The sequence below is a fragment of the Penaeus japonicus genome, unplaced genomic scaffold (genome assembly GCF_977035675.1).
Source record: "Penaeus japonicus unplaced genomic scaffold, GWHDUDI00000001_assembly GWHDUDI00000033, whole genome shotgun sequence".
NCBI lineage: Eukaryota > Metazoa > Arthropoda > Malacostraca > Decapoda > Penaeidae > Penaeus > Penaeus japonicus.
The window spans coordinates 8889395-8909394 of NW_028234435.1; the positions used below are offsets into that span (position 1 = coordinate 8889395).

General features: G+C 40.8%; 1 protein-coding gene across 4 annotated transcripts in view; it reads left to right on the top strand.

The window, feature by feature from the left end:
- The window catches only part of LOC122255663 (AF4/FMR2 family member lilliputian), a 117660-nt gene that overhangs the window by 44182 nt on the left and 53478 nt on the right, over positions 1-20000 (top strand). For 2 of the 4 annotated variants that reach the window (XM_043019900.2, XM_086530345.1), the window contains one exon: positions 13409-13566. The exons of the other annotated variants lie outside the window; for them this stretch is intronic. The gene's annotated coding sequence lies outside the window, so the exon portion shown is untranslated. The remainder of the gene's footprint in view (positions 1-13408; positions 13567-20000) is intronic. 4 annotated transcript variants of the gene reach the window in all.

Here is a 20000-nt window from a genome sequence, read left to right on the forward strand (position 1 = left end):
CAAATTTATCGCCTGTAAAAGGAGTATCAGTGGGTTAATATACTTACGATGTCGATTGATTTAATGTCTCGCAGGGAATAATATCGTTTGTTTATTTCCTATACTTTTTTTTCTCAGGACATTCCATACATAAGCAATAATTACTCGTTTAGATGACTTTTTAAACCGTGGTTACGTAAGCGTGTTGTCACCAACAAACCTCTGACAATGTTTGCTTTGTCGTTGAATCGAGAATTTCGTTTTAGACCGAAAAGTTTCACTCGCACCAACTTACCGTTCGGAACAGACAGCGCTCGTAGGGACCAGTCTACAGTAGGCTGACTGAAAGTATGATATAACTGGCATTTGCTTTTTTGGTTGTATTTAGCTTAGTATACTCATTGCAAATAATTTCACACTTTTTAATCTTAATATTTTTACACAGAATCTAACTGGAATTCGGTCTTATCGTTATCACTACTTACAAAGTAGTTCACGACACCCAGAAACCTACAGACTTCCCAGACTGGCTGGTTCGTTTGGAACGACGCTGATTTTCGCTCCCAATTTATGTACTTCTGCTGTGGATTATATTCAGGAAGAACCTCGGCGTTTGCGGCTGTTTCTGTCTTTGTGCAGCGAAACGATGGAGAATATTGCATCACTTTGTCGCATTGCTCAAATAGTTCACACAAGAAAAATCATGGACATATTATTAAAACAGTAGACTGAGGGAGTATCGGAGTGAAATGGAGCGTTTTCGAAAGTTTCAGTGGTCATAACAGATGTCGCTCTCACGCCGTGACAAAAACGGTATTGTGTGTTGTCCTCGTTAAGTATATATAATGTCTTATGTGGTACTTTTGGAATCGTAGAGGGTTAAAGAAATATTGTTTTTGTCACCGTTATTGTCTTTATCCGATATTGTCACCGTTACCATCATTATCAATATTACGGATTCATAGAGAGGATGTAAATATTTTGTCAAGATGCAGTTAATCACCTCTCACTCGTGTCTCATTCAATCACTCATCTCTCTCTCTCTATTAATCTATATATCATTTTCTTCCTTCTTTCCTTGCTTCAGTTTTCTTCCTGCTCCCCATCTTCATCTTCATCTTCGGTATCGTTTTGTGGTTTTATAGTTGTCCTGGAAACATGAATAACGTTGTGCGTCTGTCTGCCTCGTTAGATACTGTGAGAATGATGAAAAAACAACAAAGTGATGTTACCAGATCACTCTTTGCTTCCTAATAATCCAGAAAGGAACAAGTGTCAGTTGTATAGTCCCCACAACCAGTCCAGCTTAGGCCCGATCCTGGAAACAAAATAATTGATCTTGTAGGAGAAGCAAAAGTAAAGTTGATGTGCAGATGATAAGTGATACTTTGTGTGAAACTTGAGAAGTGTGACGAAGAAGCGCCCGCACCAAAATAATGAATGTGGTCTTACCGCTTGGTATATCATCCTTAGCCTCCTCACCTCTCCCACAGACTTCTTCTCATCTCTTTTTTCTGATACGAATCTCTCTCCCTTCTCTTAGAGCAGTCGGACTGATATTATGTATGTTGTGCTTTCTCTCGCCGCCATTTGTTCGTATTCTCTTCCAGTCCTTCGACGTTTGGATGACCACCGCTAAATATTTTTTCTCTGAATCCAAACACGTTTGAGTGTTTCTTTTTTATTTCTCAATCGATTCCTGAAATGTGTATTTGTCGGTTTGTATTTATTGGCATACATTGTCTTGTTTTGTCGTTCCACTTTGTCTTTCCTCGCCTGGTGACCATCGGTCACCAAGCATTCCTCTCGTCTCACTGTTTCGACAGCTTACAGTTGGTTAGATTTATGGCCTCCTCGAGAGGTAGTCTGCCTACGAATACTGTTCAGCAATTGGTGCTCGGTCAGCCTGGTTAGTTTTCAGCGCCCGTTCTTACCTGCGGCGCGAAGCGAAACCAAGTAAGAAAAAAGTAAGATGAATGATGTAGCAAACTTTTTATGATTTTGGGATGGGGAAAATACAAACAACGGATCAAACATTTCTTACATTGTTATGTAATCAGCGTTACTTTTATGAGGTAAATACATGCATATCTTATCCGTTTTGGTATTTTGTTTTAATTTAAAACACGGTAAGCCACATGGAAGAATTATATTTGGGGTGGTTCTGTGCGCGTTAGTTTTTTTATAGGTGCACTTGTAGCAAACTTACTTTTTTATATATAATGCCGAATATGGCCTCATTTTGAAAAGTAATGTACGTTTACCAATGTAATCAGTGGACAATTAGAAAATCAAAATACTACATTTAGTTATAGTCAAAATAAGATAAAAAAATCTTACTTAGAACTGTAATATTGACAAGGAAAATAAATACTGTAGTTCTATATCCTTCCGAACATCGAGCCTTACATGGATATTGAACGACAAACCCCTGTTTGGGTGTATTTAAATGGCTTTTTTTTACTCGCTTGTCCATTTCGTTCCCAGATATACATATATATATTTTTTCTTTAATGTAAACATCTCTTCCTTTTTCCTTTGGTAGTCATGATGCGACACGTATCGTTAACCATGTTCCGCAAGTGCTAACTAATGGATCAGTAACACTTTTTTTTTTTCTTTACTGAAACTCTACATATTAGAAACGACATCTTTATCTTTATATATGCATGGCTCCTCCAGTATATACTGCAAACCAAAACTCGAGGAAGGCGTTCAGTATTACGTCAAGATGAGGATATGTTCTAGTACAGAGCTCGCGCATTCCGTTGTTGTTGTGGCGAGAGTGCGACGTGCAAGGAAGTTGGCACGGGTCTCTGGTTAGCCTGTGAGTCAGTAGTGGGTCATGGTAATGGCGGTGAAAGTAAGGCAGCAACCGCAGGCTCCATGGTTGAGCCTGAAATTGTATTGAAGCAACTCATCCAAAATCATTATGAAGTCCCAGGAAAGGTTTCCTGTACGTTTGTGTAGAGGAAGCGTGCATGTCTATTCTTCGTTTTTTTCTGCCTTCTTTCTTTTTCTTTTTTTCTTTATTTCTTTTTTTTCATCGAAAGCAAGATTACTGGTTGTATTGCTGTACTTAGGGTGAGCATTCTTACATTCAGACTGGAGCCGAAAACTAATCTATATTTATGATTTACATATTAAAGTTCGCATTCTTTCGGGGGAAGTTTTAAGTATTAATGGAAAGAAAGTTTGGTGTTGTGATATGTCCATCTATTAAAGGTTTATGTTATTGCAATAATTATTCATTTTCAGTCTCGCTTGATTAATATTTCACCGCCCCTTCCCTACTTCAAGCAGGAGCATTTTCCTCATATCTAAAAGACCCGTGCGTCGATACACGCTTACTCGTTCGTAGTGCGTAGTTCTTAAAGGTGACAGCGACAAGGACGGGCAAAGTGTAGACAGCTGTGAGACGAAGGGATGTTTTGCGCCTGTCGGGTAATAACAGGGATGTGCATGGGATCTAGGGTGGAGAGGAATGCGTGAACAATATCATTCCTCACTACCTGTCCATGCCCGTTCGCCCGGGAATAGTTCCTCGTGTATGATAGGGTCTCCAATTCTCGCATGGGTTTTATCTAGATTTTAGATTGCTTAGTTGCCATTCCCATGGCTTGGAAAGTAAACAAATAGTGCTTATATGTTATCTCTCTATATATCATGCAAGATAGACTGACACCTGTGTTACTGAAGAATATCTCGGTTTAGGTTTTGCCAAAAAATTCATTGAACGCTTGGAAATAACTGCCGTTGATATTTTACCAAATATCATTTGATATGTAATAATTTCTTCCCTAACTTTTTTCATCTTAATATATTTTGTATTTTCTTCTCGGTGAATACACACTATGGTTATTGTAAGCGGATTTTAGATTCCACAATGGCTTATTCATCTCGCCTTGATACCAGAACTTTGCTGTCATATTTCCCTCGACTCCAATCACTTGTCGGCACTCAGCATTTATCCTGCTTTCGGGTTTAGAATGGGGCTTTATGTTGTAAATCTGCCTTCCATATGGAATGTGCCAAGCTCTACCTGCCTCTCACCTTTCAATGCGTTATTACTTCCCCTGTCCCTTTCTTTCACTGGACTTTCCACAAATGCCTTCCAAACAAAATGCTTTGCTCGTGCCCTCGCTTCGAGACCCCTTTATGGAGCAATTAGGTACACAACGTATGATTGGTGTTTCTGAGCAGACTAGGATTCGTACAGTTAACGCTGACTAGGAAGTGTAACAAGAATTCAAAATGCGCCACGAATGTTCTTACTTGGCAACACCGTAACACCCCCACCCCCCACCCCACCCACCTCTCTCTCTCTCTCTCTCTATTTCTCTCATATATATATATATATATATATATATATATATATATATATATATATATATATATATATATATACACACACACATATACATACATACATACATATATATGTATATGTATATATATACATATATGTGTGTATATATATATATTTATATATATATTTATATATATATATACATATATGTATATATGTATTTATATATACATATATTTATTTATTTATATATATACATATATGTGTATATATATTTATATATATATACATGTATAGATATATTTATATATATAGATATAGATATAGATATAGATAGATAGATATATTGATTTATTCCATTTTTCTTTCCTCCATCCCTTCTCTATCTCTTTCTTTTTCGCCGCTTTTTCTGTTGATCCTTATATCTATGACGACAGTTTACACATGTGTTTGTCACGATTTAATAATGTTATCACACGTTATCTTGAGATAAGCGTCCCGATTTTATCATTTCGTCATTTTCAAGGTCGTCATCACGTTTTCAATAATATTGAAGATTTCCATAAGGTTCACGAATGTATATTTACCATATGCCATGATTAACAAAGATATATATGTAAACTTCGTGGAAAGTGATGTGTGTGGTGACAGGGTAGGTGTAGAGGGAACCTCGTGTCGGACCACTTTCGCCCATTAATTTGTGTACGTCTTTCTGTGCTTGAATACTCTTACATTTTCGTTGCTTTTCATTTAATAAACATTTAGAATATGAAGTTTATATTAAAATGCGAACGCGAGTAACTTAAATATGTTTTGTTTTTTTCTTTGTCGATTATCGAATTAATTACCTCTGCAGAACACTTGCGTGATTGTATTAAGATGCGTCTAAGTTGCGGTCACATGTTTCAGTTCGCAGAGTTTCCACCATCGGGTGCAGTTTGTTGCGCGTACCACGAGCGGGTGGTCTCTCGGCGCGTCAGCACAGCGGAAGAATCAGCTGTCTTCGCTCCGTTTTCTAAACAATCATGGCGACCAGGCGTGTTCGGGTGGCTATAGCGGTGCATCTTTGAACTTCGTTGATGGGTGTACAGGGTTTAGAATTCAGAAGAAGGCTACATAATCGCTCCAGGTTAGCAAGGAGGAAGAGAAGACTGTTTCCATAATTTAATGCAAGAATTACACTTGGAGGAACATGAAGGATTTCACGATTTCCTTCGAATAATTAGTTCTTCATGAATTGCAACAAATGGTGACGCCCCTCGACTGCAGGGTGGACACGGAAGTTCCTTCACTTTCTCCAAAAGGGAAATGGTTTTCCTCCTGTCCCACGGCATATTCTCTATAGCAGCCCGCAAAACTTCTCAAATATGGTACCTTCTTGTAAACAATGATGGCGTAACGACCACATCAAAACAAAATCAATACGCATAACAAAAGAAGTAAAATATAGAAAGATAATTTATAGCATCAGTAACTTCAGGTACATATTTTTTCAAATGATTTCGTACAATTAAACGTTACACACATAATGCCTAATGATACAAAAAATCTATAGTCTTTCAAACATTCATTTCCATTTGTAGCTTCCGACCGATACTCTCCGTGACCGATCTGCCCACTGAAACGGAGCGAATTTGCTCACGGAAAGTGCGCATGATGCCACTGCTGACAACATTTTGTAAGAAATGTGCTCGTGCGACCGCACCTTTATTTCTCTGGATGTTTTCATCTAGCTAAATACAGCCTCAAGCCAAGTTCTTTTTGTGAATGTTCTTTTTTGGCTAAATATTGTATCATGTCAAGTTCTTGCAGACGTAGATTTAGATTTATTTAGAAATACGAAAACAAACCAAAAGCACATCATCATTTACATCATTGTTAAACCGTCCCACGTAAAGTTATCCTATATTTTCAAGTTTCCCCCTCGGAAGTAACGATGATACGTATTCTTTCTAGCTTAGTGAATGTAACGGAACACCCATAAACGAAGTGATGCCAGAACTGACTAGTTATTATAGTAGACATTACGGTCCCGTTCCTGTGATATGACCGTCAAGGTTGATCTTATTTGAGTTATCTGTCCCAGTTCTATTTACTTTGTCATATTTAGATAATGATGCTATTTTACATATTTATTAAAATTACCACTTGACACCCCGGGAGCTTGGGAGCGGCCAGACAGAGACGCGGACTTTCCTGGATGTCGTGCGGGTCTGTTTTATGTTTTTGTCGCCGCATGTCAGCAAAGAATACCCGAAACGTTAGACTGTATTTAATCATTACCTAAGCATCATATATGGCGATTGGAAGAAGGATACTTTGTGGGGTTTGAGACACGAAATGCGAACTTATATTTAAATATGTACTAAATTTTATGTCTTCACAAGTGTATACCGACACGGAATACCACGGGCACTGTGTTCAGTGATAATCATAGTTTAGCTGGATAAGAAAATCGCACCAAAATGTCTGGTTATCCTAAAGGTTTCTATATTTCTAACTTAAAAAAACGTACACTGCATTTAATGGTTTGTAAAGTGTAGTTTGTGCGTGTATGGAGGGCAGTTGATAGAAGCGCGGGCCCAGCGTGTGCAGAATTCAGTCGCTCCGTGCAATTAATTCCACTCGCATTCTCAGAATGCGTCGGGGGCGTGACACATTGGCTATTTTTTCGCCTGTGAGGTGACGACCTCTTTGTTGGTATCAGTGCGATGAAAGTATGAATGGTCGCACACTTTGGCACGAATTACTGAACTGTAGTAGCAGTTCTTCAATTGTAGTGCGATCACCCCTGGGGTACTGGGATGATCGCCGAGGGTGTGCCGGGAAAACATTGATGGCAGAACTAGTATTTGTTTTATTAGAATGTCCAACAAATCGTTAGTCGACATTATTTTATCATCTTAATTCATACATAGATGGTTCCGTAAACGTATAGTCGGGTAAGGCCAACCCTACATTACCTGTTTTCCCCATTCCTAGAAGTCTTGGCAGAAAAGGTTTTTTATTCCTGTTCCAATTTTCGGCCGAAATTTCAGGGAATGTGGTAAAGAGGTGAGGCCAGGTAAGCTTGCTGATTGGCTGCTTGAGGAATCATCCATGTAAACAAAATGGATCAATCAGTGTGCAGTGCATGGCCACAGGTAGCCCTAACGTCAACGTGTTCAGTCTCGACACTTTAGCGGGGTTTATTACTCCTCAGCTTTGAAATTAACCGATCTCCGAGCGCGTTCAGTCAGCCCGCAGTCGATATTTTCGCTCATTTAGTATCGCCTGATACGTAGCCTATACACAATTTCTCAATCAAGGGACGAAAGAGAGATAACACCCGAAACTTTGCTGATGCAAGGAAAGACGTGACATTGTTCCGTTTTTTTCGGTTAGTGACACGCATATGATGGACTAGTTACATTAATGTTAGGTTGTTAGTTTGATGTGATGAAATGTGATTTTCTATATGACTACGTAAAATAGTAACCTATCTTGCACCCAGTGCTGACGTATGGTGAAATATTATTGTATCAAAAAGAGGGGTCGGTCATACCCTGGTGCGGGGGCTTTAAAGGTTTTGAAAACGCAAACCGAAGCGCAAATTTTATTGCACAGTGCGCGCGCTGAGGAAGCTCATTTCCACTGTCTACTGTACTTGTATACACACACGTGCAGTGCATTTGCGGAATTTTGCTATGTATGGTATTCTTTGAAGGAACAGTGCCATTAGCATTTATCCATAAAAGACATCCCAGTGGGATGTGGCCGTGGCGCATTCTGAATTGGCACTGAATTGACTATCACCATTATATTAGTTTTCCCGCTCCTTTTTTCTCCCTTCCCTTTCTTTCTCAGAACCTGCATTACCGTGCCCGCATTATCGTTGCGCGTTACAAGCCTCTGATAACAAGCCATACCTTACCTTCGTTATTTTGGATGATGTGTTCATTTGAATGAGGACACAAAAATCAGCTGTAATTTATACTTACGGCAACGGCAGGGAATCTGCTGATCTCAAGAAGAGACTCAGCCATCGTGATCGAAACAAAAAGGCTAATGGCGAGCGTATTCTCATTACAGGGAACATTTTTAGCTAATCTGCCGAAGAGAGTCTTCTGGATTTGATCATTTTTTGGTTTTAAGATTTCCTATAGGCCTGGCTTACTTCTTTTCTTGTCAGTCAAAAACTGTACGGTCTCCTGAGAAACATCCAATATTTTCTCTACATTGGTGGGCTTCAACCTAGTTTTATACTTTCATACAATTAATTTCGTTTATTCGAGTAAACCAAATGCACCGACACATTATGAGTAAGATTTCAAAGGATTACCAAGGATTGGCTTTGATACTGAAATAGATAGTGAAGAACTGTCATTTTAGAAGCATAGGCACCAAGTATTCAACACTTCAAATAGTTTGGATGGATATTTTTGCAGCATGAGCCCACGGTGGCAATGATTCTATTAATATGAGTAATACTTCCAACAGCATTTACAAATGTTTTGATGTGAAGAATCACTTAAATGTATCGCAATTTATGTTATTAGTCAATCATCTGAACTTTTACCGCGGTTAATGTATAGACTTTTTAGGGGCGCCCAAACGGTAGTCTTAAATTTTTATTTGTGTTCATTGGTTGTGTACATTTTAAAGACAAGTTTTTTGGGGAGTGCCCAAAAAGGGGAAACTCCTCTGAACACATATCTTCTATACGCACAGCTCTACAGGTATTACTGATGAAGTAGTAAATATGCTTAAAACTTTACAGATTTTTTGTCACGTCCATATGTTTTCGCGAATATTTATAATGAATATGAACGTAGAATGATATTTGGTTGTTTATATGATAAGGTCACAGTGGCAAGAAAAGCAAAATCAATTCAATTACCACAAAAGATACGTGATTCACGTAGGTTGGTTAGAATGTATCTATTCCTGCTGCCACGTTGTACCCACGTGGGCTGGCTTAAGCCACGCCGCCGAGCGTGTTCGACGCTCTGGGCTCGTGGTGTACTGACAGCTTATTGGTGGGAGTCGACCCAAAGTCGACCCAGCCTAACAGTTTTAATTCCAGGTCACCCGAAACCCAAGCTGGGTCAGACCTGCCTGCGAACATAGCAAGCTCTCGCATTGAACTGGCGTGTCTTCGTTACCCAATCAGCCTCGTCCCCAGGGTGGACCTGGCCTCCCGGGCCACCTTTCCCACAAGAAGTCTCGATTTCTTTAGTCACTTTCACCTTCTCATCCTTATAGCAACAAAGAGTTTTATAGGCATACTGTGTAGTTTATTTCCCTAAACGGATGGCGTGCGTATAGATAAGTACACCAACGTTCTCCTAGTAGCCTAGGAGAACGTTCTTGGGCGGATTAACCGTTTTGTCGGGCCAGCAGAAGCCTAGTAATAGGCTGCTCCTCTGGCCTCCCACACTATTTACTTCCCTCAAACCACTGTCTTAGTTTTGAAAGCGATTTTTTTTGTACTTGCTCTCAGTTCACATAATCGTTTCGCAGTAACTCAATTCTCTCTGTGTCTATCTCTCTCTCTCTCTATATATATATATAGATAGATAGATATAGATAGATAGATAGATAGATATAGATATATAGATATAGATATGAATATATTTTTTATTGTTTGTGTCCGATACATCCATGTAAGTATGTATCATTCAAATGCTTTATAGTCTTAATTTTTTATTTATATATAAAGAAGGATAATACATTTAACCATTGCTGACATGTTCTCTTTGTCGTTGTATAAGTTGTTTCTAGATGTGACAGGGAATCTATCAGTTGTAACAATTAGGGCAACGTAAGTGAAGTCCGTATTTTGAAATGTGATCCTTAAAATTTTGCTGATGCGCACATTATTTTTGTTTTGAAGGACACAGAGCAGTGGGTGATGAACGCTTAACAGTCACGGAATCAGAGAAGCCTTGTACTATTCATGTCTCAATATTTCGTATTGAAAAAAATATATATTCTTCCTCCTTTTAGGAAAATTCTACGTGCTCACAGTAGATACTTCCTTTTGTAATCATAAGCAGTTTGCGTCTGCTTGCGTTCTCATATAAAAGGTAATAAAGTTCTGTAGAGTTGCAGACTTATAGATGGGTTAGCAATCCCCGTTACGATGCCTCAACTATGTAGATTTTTTCCAGCTTAGATTAGAATCAGTTCGGAATCCAGACGCCGATAGAGCCCTTTATAAAGGATCCCATTTTGTGGGGGAGGGGGATGTAATGTCTACCCTTCAATCTTCCATTCTCAAAACTTTTCCTTTTTTCATTCTTTGACATCCATGTGTTTATTTGTAGTCAAAAGTTCCACAAAGAATTTAAGGCGAAAACTGCTATAGATTCCTGCCTTTGTACAGGAAATTTTAGAACGAAGGAAATGGAAGTGGTCTATTCTTACTCGGGAAGACAGTGGTTGGACTTCCCAAGTCCACCTTTTCCATCTCGATCTTGTATTCATATTAGATCTTTAATTAAAATCACACACTTTCGTAAAGTAGAAAACACGTTTCTTTTCATGTTATCCGAAAAGAGGGAAAGGAAAAAAATACATAGAATAGAATATAACAATCTTTATATTTTGAACAGCGAGAGGGAGAGGGAGGGAGAGAGAAACAGGACTAAATAGTACAAAATCTTTACATAGCAACAAGTTCTTTTCATTAGAGATTTTATTGGTTTGATTTTTTCTATGATGATACGTTCACTGTCATCAATTGCAAAGGCCTTGGTTACCAGCAATAAGACATGGTAGGAATGGAACAAAAGACTCACAGACAGACAGATTCGTCTTGAAGATCAGTTTCGATGAGGTTGTATTCCTCAACACTGGTTTCAACATAATCATTGTCATCCATATATAGATTGTTGTGTAGTCCAAGAGCTTGTTTGCCTTCCTGTATATACGACGACGTGTTGAAGTTTCCTTATTAGCTTCTGTAGAAGTACATAATAGGACATGTTATTTGGAGATCTTTAGAGTCGCAAGACAATGATATCAGTTGATAAAAAGGATTGGATATTCAATTTTGATGTCAGAATGTTATGAGAGGACTTTGGAAAAGATAATAATCGCAAAATCGATATCCGAGTTTGTTTTGCTGAATTACTGATTTTTACTTTCAAGTTTTTGTGATTGTACTATGGGGTAAGAAAAACAAATCAGTGGGATAACAAACACACGGTTAAAATAAGTTGGTGGTGGGATAGCAAAAAACACCGCAGGGAGTAGGGTCAAACAATTTTTTTTTCTTAATCGCCAGCTAGATATACAGCAGGAAAATAACCCTTGTGTCCAGTAAGCATTGCGTTGAAAGAGCAACTCGAGGAAAAATGAATCCCAGGCTTTACAAGCCACAGGAAATTTTTTAGGGTAAAAAAAAACGTTTGTGAAAGTCATTGAAGATCTTTGGCGCCCATATTTCAGTAACTTTAAATTACAGCACGTTATACATGCGTGCATCCATACACAATAATACTAACAACATAGCAAGCAGTTCTGAAAGACCCCCCCCCCCTTAAAAGCTCTCATGAGCTTTGCGAATCTAAAGATAGGAACATATTTTTAGTATGTATTTATTAACAGTAATTTTATTGATGCTCTTGTCTTTAGTTGTTACGCATTCTCAGTGTTTCAAAATTATGATATGAATACATACATTAACACTACCATACGCACACACACACACACACACACACACACACATATATATATATATGTATATATATATATATATATATATATATATATATATATATATATATATATATATATATATATATATATATATATATATATATATACATATATATATATATGTGTGTGTGTGTATGTATGTATGTACGTTTTTTTTCTCTCTCTTTACGCACCTCTCAGGAATATCCTCGCTGTCGACTGCCCTTGGAAACTCTTTTTTCGATTTTTGTGGACTAGATATCAAGATTTTTAATCATTTTATTTTTGGATATTGGAGAACTCAACTTGTTTTTTTTATACTTGATAATTTTTTTTATAGGAAAAAACATCTATACACTTATCAGTGATAAGTAAGGAGTTTTAGATGCAATCAAGTTTGGAAGTTCATCTAGCAAATCGGAAACGTGTATTGTTTTAGTTACATATGTCAGTTTCACAAGAAGCGCAGGGGAAATTACATCACCAACGAAATGTTTAGTTTCGAGAAGTAACCCTCGAAAAGCTTTCGTTCTAAATTTGATTTCTTTTTGCTAATGGAATGTTTTTATTATTATTATTATTATTATTATTATTATTATTATTCCCAGACATAAAAATGTATTTCAAAATATAAAAAGCTCGTTTAATGGAAAAGTATATAATCTCCATGAATATAGTGACTAGTTTTCAACATGTCAATGGTAGCCAACCAGGAGAGGTGGGGGGGGGGGGCGTGGCTGGTATCACACGAAGATTAATGTACTTAGAGTATTCGGGTCTATTCTGCTGATGGTATTTTTCTATAAGACTATTATTCCTTATTTGTTAGAGTGGTTGGTAATTACATGAAATATACTGAATAGTCGAGGTGGATGTTTTGCATTTCTCTGTAACCCCATCTAATTTAAAGATAACATGCACACTACATATATTTACTTACTTATTTATTTATTATATGCATAACCAAGAGATCAGACTTATGAAAAGAAGTCATGGATGAATGCACTTCGTACATCTGAATGGGAGTTCCATAGTGCAAATGACTTTTTGAAATAGAAAAAGGGAACTTGTGTATGTGTATGGTCGCCCGTGAGAAGATAATGACTCCTCTTCAAATCTTGGGACAATCCATACGATAATGATGAACCTGTTGCTTATGATAGCTATTTTTTGTAAAGTTGTGTTAATTTTGTGATGAGATAAGTAATACACACACACACACACACACACACACACACACACACACACACACACACACACACACACACACATACATATACATATACACAACTTACACGTACATGTATGCATTTAGGATACATACTTTTCAAAACAGACTTGGGGGAATACTTACGTTAAGCTTTATGTACACACGCGCGTGCAACATGCAATTTTTCTCTTGATCAATTTACTCATTTATATTTCTCTTCGTTGCAGGTTGGTATCCCTGATGATTGCTTCACGACGCGCTCGCCGTTGCGTGTCCCTTTGTCAGAAGATCTAAGTAATAAAGAGCAGCGGGGCGTTGGAGGTGGACCCCGCGCGGCCACCTGCCCGTCGTCGTCGCCCCTCGCACCACACCACAACACATCAAAGTAAGCCGGGCTACTTCCGTTTCATTGACGTAGTTGGTGGCATCTTGCCTTCTGTAGTTGTAGACGCTCAGCCATTTCCCGTAATTCCCGTGCAGAGGAAGACCTACCTTTCCGAGAGCACCCTAAGGTACTCGCAGTGCACATGATCAGTATCATAGTGCAGATTTTCTCTCTCTAGTAATGCCTGTGCTAAAGAAAAACCGGAATACCTGCGACATTCTATCTTGACGAATGAAAGAAATGATAGAATAGCATGACGTTGGGCATCCTAGCTCTGGCCTTGTCCTCTGGTCTTCCTTACCATAGGGCTGTCTGTAGTTGTGGCCTGCGCGCTGAAGATCAGGCTGAAGAAGAAAGAAGAGGATGTAGGCTAATTAAGTCGTCCTCGGCATCATGGCTACCGTTTTACATCGATTGAACGCTCTTGTTATCTTATCGACATGATAATACATAGAGATACAGCTTTGATATCTGATATCGGAATATATGATAGTACAAGTGAAAATGTTATTGAAAGGGAACTATCTCTGTTATTAAGCCCCCCCCCCCCCTCCCTTTTCTCTCTCTCTCCCTTTCTCTTTCCTGTTCTCTGTCACACACAAATTTATATGTATGTTAGCTAATTCTGAACTTTCTTGTGGCATTGACGAAGCCCTAACTGGCTAGTCTTGAGAGCAACGAAACCGTGGACAGTGGCCAGAGTACTCTGTCTAGGATTTCAAGCTCTATCTTGTAGGTTTTTATAGTCTAAAAAATCCTCTTCCTGTTCCAAGATTGCAATGGAATTTCGATACAAACATGCTTGTATGCTAATGCCATTTTACATACAAGAGGCTTTATCTCCGACATGCATGTCCTCTTGCCCGGCGTGTGTTGGCCACTTTCTCTCTGGAGACAGGCTATGGTTCGGGGAATAAGGAGAAAGGTAACATTATGAAGGGGAATGATGGTTGGCGAGAGTGCTTTTGGTTTAAGTCATCATGGCCAGCCTTAAAGCTGTTGTGCCGCGGGACTCGCGTAGTGGTGATAGCGGAGGCGGGAGCGGCGAGGGGATGGCCTTCCCACACCGCCTCTGTAGCCGCTCTTATTCCCCCTGTGTCGCCCTCTGCCTCTGCCCTGCCCCTTCCGCTCCTACTGCAGATACGCCTTCAGTCATTTCAGAGAGGGAGTGAGCGAGTCTCAGTGGCAGAAGGAAGGGAAGGGAGAGAAGAGAAGAAAAGAAAAGAATGCGAGGAAAAAGAAGGGGAATGGGACTGGGGGCGAGATGATGAAAAAGAGAGCGAGTAAGAGAGGTGGAGGGGGATAACAAAAGGATGGAGGAGGGAGGAGTAAAACGTGATGGAAGGAGAGGGGAAAGAGAAACTGTAAGAAGGGGAGGAAGGGAGAAGAGAGATTAGAAAAGAGGTAAACGGTAGACAGAAAGGGAAAGACTCGCTTTCCCTCCCTCTCCCTCCCTCTCCCTCCCTCTCCCTCTCTCTCTCTCTCTCTCTCTCTCTCTCTCTCTCTCTCTCTCTCTCTCTCTCTCTCCCTCTCTCCCCTCCTCCCTCTCCCCTCCCTCTCTCTCTCTCTCTCCCTCTCTCCCTCTCCTCCCTCTCTCTCTCCTCTCTCCTCCCTCTCTCTCCTCTCTCTCCTCTCTCTCCTCTCCCTCTCTCTCTCCCTCCCTCCCTCCTCCTCCCTCCCTCCCTCCTCTCCTCCTCTCTCTCTCTCTCTCTCTCTCCCTCTCTCTCTCTCTCTCCGTCTCTCCCTCCCTCCCTCCATCCTCTCCTCCCTCCCTCCCTCCTCTCTCCACTCTCTCTCTCTCTCTCTCTCTCTCCCTCTCTCTCCTCTCCTCTCCTCTCTCCTCCCCTCCCTCCCTCCCTCCCTCTCCTCCCTCTCTCTCTCTCTCTCTCTCTCCTCTCTCCCTCCCTCCCTCCTCTCTCTCTTCCTCTCTCTCATTCTACCCTCTCTCTCTCCCTCTCTCTCTCTCTCCTCCCGCCCCTCTCCCTCCTCTCTCCCTCTCTCTCCCTCTCCCCCCCTCTCTCTCTCTCTCCTCTCCCCTCCTCTCCTCTCCTCTCCTCTCTCTCTCTCTCTCTCCTCTCTCCTCTCTCTCCTCTCTCTCTCTCCCTCTCTCCTCTCCCTCTCCTCTCTCCCTCTCCTCCTCTCCCTCTCTCTCTTCTCCTCCCTCTCTCTCCTTCTCTCTCTCTCTCTCTCTCTCTCTCTCTCTCTCTCTCTCTCTCTCTCTCTCTCTCTCTCTCTCTCTCTCTCTCTCTCTCTCTCTCTCTCTCTCTCTCTTTCTGTCCCTCTGACCCTCCCTTTATCTATATTCTTCCTGCTATTCTGCTTATTTGTACCTCGGAAGTACTCTCCTTAGCTGATCAAAAAATCCGCTCCACTCCTAGGTAGTCCCTCCAAAGCAGCGGTCGGCAACCTGCGGCTCTTTCAGGAGACTTTTGTGGCTCTTGCTGCGGCTCCTGTCTCCTACTTACAGATTGACTAAGTTACCGTAAAAATAACACGAAGATACTGGCCTAGATAGCCATAGAACCATAGTGTAGCTAACCAGGTCTCTGCTAGGTCCTCCGCTTGGAATATAATGGGGTATATTACTATTGTTGTTATTATTTGTATTAAAATGTATCTTTAATTTGACGAGGAAGATTTAATATTTCGTATTTCCACTCAGGAATTACACTGCGGCTCCAGACGCGCTACTTTTCTAGCTCATCACACATTCAGGGTTTCCGACCTCTGCCCTAAGGCAAGGCGGATTACCATCTAACTACTCCTAAACACAAGTCCCCATACGTAAGAATTCTTGTACAGGCGTCTTGTTGTCATCGGTGTTACGGTGTCATATTCTTTGCTTTTGTTCTTTCAAGGGAACGTTGCTAAATAGAGAGGCAAGGCATGTGTCCTATTCGCTTCACGACAAACACACTCGTGAGCCTGCTACACACAGCCCGAGGTTCGTGGGTCTTGCCTGGAAGGGAACGGGTGGGTCCCCTCCCGCGCCCTGCTGGTCGTTTGTGAGGGTCGGGGATGGGAAGGGGGAACTTGCCTTGGGGCGACTTTCACTTTTGTTTACAGAAACGGTCCGAGTAATGCTACAAGAGAATGGGTCACAAGATGCCATATCGTTATGGAGAATTCTAGAAGTGGATTTGTCTCCTAGCGTGAGACGAGGATCCTTGCCGACATTCAACTTTTTTATTATGATGATAGATGGTATATATCTTTGGGAAAATTCACGTGGAAAGTTAAAACTTGATTTCTAGTTAGGCCAAATGTATCCCGTATTAGCCTTTGAGCCACGAAGATTTTTTTCTGTTGTTTACCACTTGTTCGTTTTCTAAACGCGCCTGAAATATCAAAACCTGGTCAGCTGAGATTATCCCCGCCGATCTTCTGGTGATTTGCAGCATTAGGAAGGTCATATTTTTAGATTAAGAGCTTCATGCAGCTGGTGTAAGGGTTCAACAGTAGCAATTTTCGTTTTCATCATTTTTAGTAGTTTATAGCAAGTTCTTGTGCGTATGATCTCGCGATGAATGATCTGAGATGTAGTGGAATTCGAATACCGCTGAGCACTTCCGGTCCGTTGAAAATATGCAAGTTTGCTTTACTGGGTTTAAATTTAGAGTTTAGGAAAATCTGAACAGCTTTCTTGAAATTTGATCATTGAATTATAAGTGTGAAATAGTAAAATAGGAGGGAGCATTGGGGCGGAGTAGATTTTTATCTACTATATCTACTGCCGTATAAAACTCGATTATGTTCATGGTGTGGCAATATGAAGGTTTGTGAGTAAACACTGCCTCATTTCGGCTGGTTATCGTGTGTGCACCATGGAGAAAGGATACGTTAAGGCAGCGGGACAGGAGAGGCTCCACAGTAACACGTAAATGTTTAAGGAGATAGGTGTCAGGGGAAGGGCGAGTGAGAAATCTATTACTCTCGCTTCCGCACTGAGCTTTAACTCCTTAAGGTGACTCATCGCAACACTGCGCACTCCTAATACGGCCGTGCCTGAAACGATGCCACCACGTTAGTTTACGCGGCATACCGAGGGGGATGGGCGTCGTGCCTTTAGATGGGTATTGATAGGAACTTCTAAAGTAACAAGAAGTGTTCCCTCATGATGTTTTGAAGCAGATGACATGGGAGGGATATGGGTCAGGGTTTGTGTGTTCTGGGAAGGTGGCAGTCGCTTGTGCAGAGTTGAGCTGGTATGTGGCACTTTACCAAGGAATTTGCCCCTGCCCAATCGTTCAAATAACAACATTGTGGCAGGATGTATTACAACAATCTCTCTCTCTCTCTTTCTCTATCTTTCTCTTTCTCTTTCTTTCTTTCTTTCTCTCTCTTTCTTTCTCTCTCTTTCTTTCTTTCTCTTTCTTTCTCTCTCTCTTTCCTTCTCTCTCTCTCTCCTCTCTCTCTCTCTCCTCTCTCTCTCTCTCCTCTCTCTCTCTCTCCTTCTCTCTCTCTCTCTCTCTCTCTCTCTCTCTCTCTCTCTCTCTCTCTCTCTCTCTCTCTCTCTCTCTCTCTCTCTCTCTCTCTCTCTCCTTCTCTCTCTCTCTCTCCTTCTCTCTTTCTTTCTTTCTTTCTTTCTTTCTCTCTTTTTCTCATTTTCTTTCTTTCTTTCTTTCTTTCTTTCTCTCCCTTCTCTCTTTCTTTCTTTCTTTCTCTCTCTCTCTCTCTCTCTCTCTCTCTCTCTCTCTCTCTCTCTCTCTCTCTCTCTCTCTCTCTCTCTCTCTCTCTCTCTCTCTCTCTCTCTCTCTCTCTCTCTCTCTCTCTCTCTCTCTCTCTTCCTCTGTCTGTCTGTCTGTCTGTCTGTCTGTCTATGCACATCTGTTTGTCTATATCTCTCTCTAATCCCATCTTCATCTCTTGTATGTGAGTGTTTGCGCGTGCATGTGTAATTGATGTATAACATACATACACGTGTGTGTGTGGGGGGGGGGGGGGCAGTGTCTCGATTTATATATTTATAAATGTGTGTGTGTGTTCGTTCGTGTGATCGTTTATTATCTACACAACCAACAGAAACACTTGCATATGCACAAACATACTCTGGTTTCTCTCTCTCTCTCTCTCTCTCTCTCTCTATATATATATATATATATATATATATATATATATATATATATATATATATATACATATACATATACATATACATATACATATACATATACATGTACATGCATGCACATATACACACACACACACACACACACACACACACACACACACACACACACACACACACACACACACACACACACACACACACACACACACACACACATACACACACAAACATACACACAAATGTGTACATATGTACACATTCACACATATTCACACAAATACACATGTAGACACACACAACCACACGCGCGCGCGCACATCTAAGTATACACGTTTGTGTGCCCTTAATGTATAAAGAGACTAAATAAAACTAGACACTGGGATAACGGTTAGAAAAGCTTGACATCTCATTGATTGTGTTGCAACCTGCCGCAGGCGCTGCTGCAGCTTTCACTCGGAATCTCCCCGGTCTCAGCCATGAGACTGGAGGATTGAGGTGTGGCCGGCCGTCTCCTCCAGCACGCAGAGCCTGAGCCAAGGCGGAGACGAAGGAAGGAAAGCACTAGAAACATTTCATTCACCCACCCCACCTCTCTCTCTCTCTCTCTCTCTCTCTCTCTCTCTCTCTCTCTCTCTCTCTCTCTCTCTCTCTCTCTCTCTCTCTCTCTCTCTCTCTCTCTCTCTCTCTCTCTCTCTCTCTGTGTGTGTGTGTGTGTGTGTGTGTGTGTGTGTGTGTGTGAAGTGGTCTGCTGAATCGTGCATGGTTCGAAGCCTTCTCTGCCCTTACCCGAAGGTTTGGGGATTCGCGGCTGCTCCGCTGATTGTTTGCGCGATGCTTTAAGAGCCGTAAGTGACTCCAAAAGGGCGCCGTGAAAACAGTGTGCCAAGAGGGGAGGTCAAGTAGGGATGAGGAAGAGGCATGAATGAGAATTGATGGTTCCACAAAGCAGGATATGGAACTGCCGTTTCGATGTTACACCTTACGAAAAAGAACGACGCCCGTAGAAGTGACCTCAATATTTGGATATGCTTTATGTAATTAACAAAGGCAGTGCATAATTATTTAGAAAAATGCATTGCAAGAGGCTTCAGAGCTACACTAAAGATATCGATCATTGTGAAATTGTAAGAGTAATCCCAACAATATGAAGAAGCAAACAATTTGGATGATTATTAATGGAAGGAAATCTACGGTTAGTACAGTGAAACGCGAACATCCAGGTTTCGCGAAATATGAAGAGTTGAGAAAGTATACACACGCGCACGCACGTACACACACACTCCCTCTCTCCCTCTCCTTCTCCTTCTCCTTCTCCTTCTCCTTCTCCCTCCACACACTCTCTCTCTCTCTGTCTCTCTCCCTG